The following is a 7,122-nucleotide window of genomic DNA, read 5'->3' as shown; positions in this document are numbered from 1 at the left end:
TCCCCGATAAATTTTCGAAACGTCCCGAAACCTTTCCGGTGTCCGAATACCTTCGTCCAATATATCAATCTTTACCTCTCAACCATTTCGGGACTCTCGTCATGTCTTTGATCTCATCCGGGACTCCGAACAAACTTCGGTCCTCAAATCACATAACTCATAATACAAATCGTCATCGAATGTTAAGCGTGCGGACCCTACGGGTTTGAGAACTATGTAGACATGACCGAGACACATCTCCAGTCAATAACCAATAGCGGAACCTGGATGCTCATATTGGCTCATACATATTCTACGAAGATCTTTATCGGTCAACCGCATAAGAACATACGTTGTTCCCTTTGTCATCGGTATGTTACTTGCCCAAGATTCGATCGTCGGTATCTTCATACCTTGTTCAATCTCATTTCTGGCAAGTCTCTTTACTCGTTCGGTAATGCATCATCACGTAACTAACTCATTAGTCACATTGCTTGCAAGGCTCATAGTGATGTGCATTACCGAGAGGGCCCAGAGATACCTCTTCGATACACGGAGTGACAAATCCTAATCTCGATCTATGCCAACTCAACAAAACCATCGGAGACACCTGTAGAGCATCTTTATAATCACCTAGTTATGTTGTGATGTTTGATAGCACACAAGGTGTTCCTCCGGTGTTTGGGAGTTGCATAATCTCATAGTTAGAGGAACATGTATAAGTCATGAAGAAAGCAATAGCAATAAAACTAAACGATCATTATGCTAAGCTAACGGATGGGTCTTGTCCATCACATCATTCTCTAATGATGTGATCTCGTTCGTCAAATAATAACACATGTCTATGGTCACGAAACTTAACCATCTTTGATTAACGAGCTAGTCAAGTAGAGGCATACTAGGGATACTTTGTTTGTCTATGTATTCACACATGTACTAAGTTTCCGGTTAATACAATTCTAGCATGAATAATAATCATTTATCATGATATAAGGAAATATAAATAACAACTTTACGATTGCCTCTAGGGCATATTTCCTTCAGTCTCCCACTTGCACTAGAGTCAATAATCTAGATTACATTGTAATGATTCTAACACCCATGGAGTCTTGGTGCTGATCATGTTTTGCTCGTGAGAGAGGCTTAGTCAACGGGTCTGCAACATTCAGATCCGTATGTATCTTGCAAATCTCCATGTCTCCCTCCTTGACTTGATCGCGGATGGAATTGAAGCGTCTCTTGATGTGTTTGGTTCTCTTGTGAAATCCGGATTCCTTTGCCAAGGCAATTGCTCCAGTATTGTTACAAAAGATTTTCATTGGACCCAATGCACTAGGTATTACACCCAGATCGGATATGAACTCCTTCATCCAGACTCCTTCATTTGCGACTTTCGAAGCAGCTATGTACTCCGCTTCACACATAGATCCCGCCATGATGCTTTGCTTGGAACTGCACCAACGGATAGCTCCACCATTCAATATAAATACATATCCGGTTTGTGACTTAGAGTCATCTGAATCAGTGTCAAAGCTTGCATCGACGTAACCATTTACGACAAGCTCTTTGTCACCTCACAAATGAGAAACATATTGCTACCTCTTGAGCACTGCGTTGGATATCCCCGAAGTGGAAGGGATGATGCAGCAAAGTAGCATAAGTATTTCCCTCAGTTTTGAGAACCAAGGTATCAATCCAGTAGGAGGCTACGCTCGAGTCCCTCGTACCTACACAAAAACAATAGCTCAACGCAACCAACGCGCTTAGGGGTTGTCAATCCCTTCATGGTCACTTACGAAAGTGAGATCTGATAGAGATGATAAATAATATTTTTTTGGTATTTTTGGTATAGAGATGCAAAGTAAATAAAGTAAAAGCAAAGTAAAAGCAAAGCAATAATAAAGTGATGGAGATTGATATGATGAGAAAGAGACCCGGGGGCCATAGGTTTCACTAGTGGCTTCTCTCAAGAGCATAAGTATTCTACGGTGGGTGAACAAATTACTGTTGAGTAATTGACAGAATTGAGCATAGTTATGAGAATATCTAGGTATGATCATGTATATAGGCATCACGTCTGAGACAAGTAGACCGAAACGATTCTGCATCTACTACTATTACTCCACTCATCGACCGCTATCCAGCATGCATCTAGAGTATTAAGTTAAAAACAGAGTAACGCCTTAAGCAAGATGACATAATGTAGAGGGATAGTTTCATGCAATATGATAAAAAACCATCTTGTTATCCTCGATGGCAACGATACAATACATGCCTTGCTGCCCCTTCTGTCACTGGGAAAGGACACCGCAAGATCGAACCCAAAGCTAAGCACTTCTCCCATGGCAAGAACAACCAATCTAGTAGGCCAAACCAAACTGATAATTCGAAGAGACTTGCAAAGATAACCAATCATACATAAAAGAATTCAAAGAAGATTCAAATATTATTCATAGATAGACTTGATCATAAACCCGCAATTCATCGATCTCAACAAACACACCGCAAAAATAAGATTATATCGAATAGTTCTCCATGAGAGAGGGGGAGAACATAGTATTGAGATCCAAAAAGAGAGAAGAAGCCATCTAGCTACTAGCTATGGACCCGTAGGTCTGAAGTAAACTACTCACACTTCATCGGAGGGGCTTGGATGATGATGTAGAAGCCCTCCATGATCGATGCCTCCTCCGGCGGAGCTCCGGAATAGGCTCCAAGATGGGATCTCGTGGATACAGAAAGTTACGGCGGTGGAATTAGGTTTTTGGCTCTTTCCCCGATCGTTTGGGGGTACGTGGATATATATAGGAGGAAGAAGTACACTGGTGGAGCTTTGAGGGGCCCACGAGGCAGGGGGCGCGCCCTAGGGGGGCCTACCCTCGTGACCACCTTGTGGCTTTCTTGACGGAGGGTCCAAGTCTCCTGGGTCTTATCTGATGAGAAAATCACATTTCCGAAGGTTTCATTCCGTTTGGACTCCGTTTGATATTCCTTTTCTTCGAAACCCTAAAACAGGCAAAAAACAACAATTCTAGGCTGGGCCTCCGGTTAATAGGGTAGTCCCTGATATGTCTCCAACGTATCTATAATTTTTTATTGCTCCATGCTATATTATCTACTGTTTTGGACTATATTGGGCTTTATTTTCCACTTTTATATTATTTTTGGGACTAACCTATTAACCGGAGGCCCAGCCCAGAATTGTTGTTTTTTGCCTATTTCAGTGTTTCGGAGAAACATAATATCAAACGGAGTCCAAACAGAATAAAATCTTCGGGAACGTGATTTTCGCACCGAACGTGATCCAGGAGACTTGGACCCTACTCCAGGGGGTCAAAGAGGAGGTCACGAGGGTGGGGGGGTGCCCCCCTAGGGCACGCCCCCTGCCTTGTGGGCCCCTCGGTGCTCCACCGACGCACTCCTTCCTCCTATATATACACACGTACCCCCAAACGATGAGAACAAGAGCCAAAAACCTAATTCACCGCCGCAACTTTATGTATCCACGAGATCCCATCTTGGGACCTGTTCCGGAGCTCCGCCGGAAGAGGGCCGTCATCACGGAGGGCTTCTACATCATCCTAGCCCCTCCGATGAAGTGTGAGTAGTTTACCTCAGACCTTCGGGTCCATAGTTAGTAGCTAGATGGCTTCTTCTCTCTCTTCGAATCTCAATACAAAGTTCTCCCCCTCTCTTGTGGAGATCTATTCGATGTAATCTTCTTTTTGCGGTGTGTTTGTTGAGACAGATGAATTGTGGGTTTATGATCAAGTCTATCTATGAATATATTTGAATCTTCTCTGAATTCTTTTATGTATGATTGGTTATCTTTGCAAGTCTCTTCAAATTATCCATTTGGTTTGGCCAACTAGATTGGTAGTTCTTGCCATGGGAGAAGTGCTTAGCTTTGGGTTCGATCTTGCGGTGTCCTTACCCAGTGACAGAAGGGGCAGCAAGGCACGTATTGTATCGTTGCCATCGAGGATAACAAGATGGGGTTTATTTCATATTGCATGAATTTATCTCTCTATATAATGTCATCTTGCTTAAGGCGTTACTCTGTTTTTAACTTAATACTCTAGATGCATGCTGGATAGCGGTCGATGAGTGGAGTAATAGTAGTAGATGCAGAATCGTTTCGATCTACTTGTCACGGACGTGATGCGTATATACATGATCATGCCTAGATATTCTCGTAACTATGCTCAATTCTGTCAATTGCTCAACAGTAATTTGTTCACCCACCGTAGAATACTTATGCTCTTGAGAGAAGCCACTAGTGAAACCTATGGCCCCCGGGTCTATTCTCATCATATCAATCTCCATCACTTTAATCTTGCTTTTCTTTTTTACTTTGCATCTTTATACCAAAAATACCAAAAATATTATATCTATCATATCTCACTCTTGTAAGTGACCGTGAAGGGATTGACAACCCCTAATCACGTTGGTTGCGAGTAGCTATCGCTTGTGCAGGTACGAGGGACTTGAGCATGGCCTCCACTGGATTAATACCTTGGTTCTCAAAAACTGAGGGAAATACTTACGCTACTCTACTGCATCATCCCTTCCTCTTCGGGGAAAACCAACGCAAGCTCAAGATGTAGCAAGAAGGATTTCTGGCGCCGTTGCCGGGGAGTCTACGCAAAAAGTCAACATACCAAGTACCCATCACAATCCCTATCTCTCGCATTACATTATTTGCCATTTGCCTCTCGTTTTCCTCTCCCCCAATTCACCCTTGCCGTTTTATTCGCCCTCTCTCTCTCTCTCTCTATCCTCCCTCTCTTTTTGCCTCTTCTGCTCATTTGCCTCTTGTTTGCTCGTGTGCTAGTTTGCTTGTTTGTCGTCATGGCTAGTCTCATATCTTCTCCATTGTCTCCCGAGAGTGAAGTTCTAAATTTTAAGCAAAGGGAGGGAGAAAATCTAAAAGATGCTTGGTATAGAATTTGCAATGCTCAAAATAGATCAACCAGAAAGCAATCTACCTTAGTTCTTCTCCGCAATTTTTATGTAGGTGTTAATCCTTGGTATAGATATATCTTTGACACCATTTCTGGAGGGAACTTCTTGGGTAGCCATACTTTTGATTCTTATAATGCTATGTTAAATTTATTTGGCTCACCACCTCTTTTGGTTAATGGAACCCTGTTAACTTTGGAGCATGTTATGCAAAGACTTGAAATTATTGAAAATAAAATTTATACTATTGAATTAATTGAAAATCTAGATAAAAAGATCCAAAATAAAATTACTCAATATGGATCTAAGGTAGGAATGACTTTGAAAAATATTAAGGGAAAGGAACCCATAGTTAATGAGAAGATGAACTTAGATTCTACTAGAATTGATAAACTTGAGGGTATCATTACAAATTTGGGAACCTCTTTTTCTTCCGTAAAGAATACTCCAAGTCCTCCTACTAAAATTTCCAAGCTTATGTATGTTCATAAAAATAAGGGTGAATCATCTAATAAGGAAACTGTGGATCTTAAATCTAGAAGTATTCATCCCAATCTTTTTGCTATCATTAAGGAACCAATTGCTACAAATGAATTTTTAGATCTTGTGCCTAAAAGTTTGATAATCCCTAGAAAGAAATAAATTCCTAAGGGAAATAGATGTCTCATCGAAGAATTGCCAACCAAAGACGGCAATACCTAGATCTATCCTCGCTTTTATGCCTAGCTAGGGGCGTTAAACGATAGCGCTTGTTGGGAGGCAACCCAATTTTATTTTTATTCCTTGCCTTTTGCTCCTGCTTAGTAATAAATAAATTATTTAGCCTCTGTTTTTTTTGTGTATTTTGTGTTTAATTAGTGTTTGTGCCAAGTAGAACCGTTGGGAAGACTTGGGGAAAGTCTTGTTGAACTTGCTGTAAAAAACAGAAACTTTAGCGCTCACGAGAACTGCTGTCATTTTTATTTGAAGAGGGTTATTTAGTTAATTCTTTTTGAAGATGATTAATAGATAAATTCCTCACGTCCAGAAATTTATTTTAGAATTTTTGGGGTTCCAGATCTTGCGCTATCTACAGATTACTACAGACTGTTCTGGTCTTGACAGATTCTGTTTTTCGAGTGTTGTTTGCTTATTTTGATGAATCCATGGCTAGTAAAATAGTTTATAATCCATAGAGAAGTTGGAATACAGTAGGTTTAACACCAATATAAATAAATAATGAGTTCATTACAGTACCTTGAAGTGGTCTTTTGTTTTCTTTCGCTAACAGAGCTCACGAGTTTTCTATTTTGAGTTTTGTGTTGTGAAGTTTTCAAGTTTTGGGTGAATTCTTTTGATGGATCATGGAACAAGGAGTGGCAAGAGCCTAAGCTTTGGGATGCCCATGGCACCCCCAAGATAATCCAAGTACACCAAAAAGTCAAAGCTTGGGGATGCCCCGGAAGGTATCCCCTCTTTCGTCCACTTCCATCGGTAATTTACTTGGAGCTATATTTTTATTCACCAACATGATATGTGTTTTGCTTGGAGCGTCTTGTATTATTTGTGTCTTTGTGTCTTAGTATGCCACAATCATACTTTCTGTACACACCTTTTGAGAGAGCCATACATGAATTAAAATTTGATGGAATACTCTATGTGCTTCACTTATATCTTTTGAGCTAAGTAGTTTTGCTCTATGTGCTTCACTTATATCTTTTGAGCTAGTTAATTTTGCTCTATGTGCTTCACTTATATCTTTTGAGCTAGATAATTTTGCTCTATGTGCTTCACTTAGATCTTTTAGAGCACGGTGGTGGATTTGTTTTAAAGAAACTATTGATCTCTCATGCTTCACTTAAACTATTTTGAGAGTCTCTTAATAGCATGGTAATTTGCTTAATAATAATATGCTTGGTATTCATGATTTGTGAAACTTTCTTTTGAGTGTGTTGAATACTAAGAAAAGATTGAAGCATGATAATTGTTTTGATATATGGAGGTGATAATATTAAAGTCATGCCAGTTGAGTAGTTGTGAATTTAAAGAATACTTGTGTTAAAGTTTGTGATTCCCGTAGCATGCACGTATGGTGAACCGTTATGTGATGAAGTAGGAGCATGATTTATTTATTGATTGTCTTCCTTATGAGTGGCGGTCGGGGATGAGCGATGGTCTTTTCCTACCAATCTATCCCCCTAG

The sequence above is a fragment of the Triticum dicoccoides genome, chromosome 1A, assembly GCF_002162155.2.
Source record: "Triticum dicoccoides isolate Atlit2015 ecotype Zavitan chromosome 1A, WEW_v2.0, whole genome shotgun sequence".
In the NCBI taxonomy this organism is placed as follows: Eukaryota; Viridiplantae; Streptophyta; class Magnoliopsida; order Poales; family Poaceae; genus Triticum; species Triticum dicoccoides.
This window is presented reverse-complemented; position numbering follows the sequence as displayed.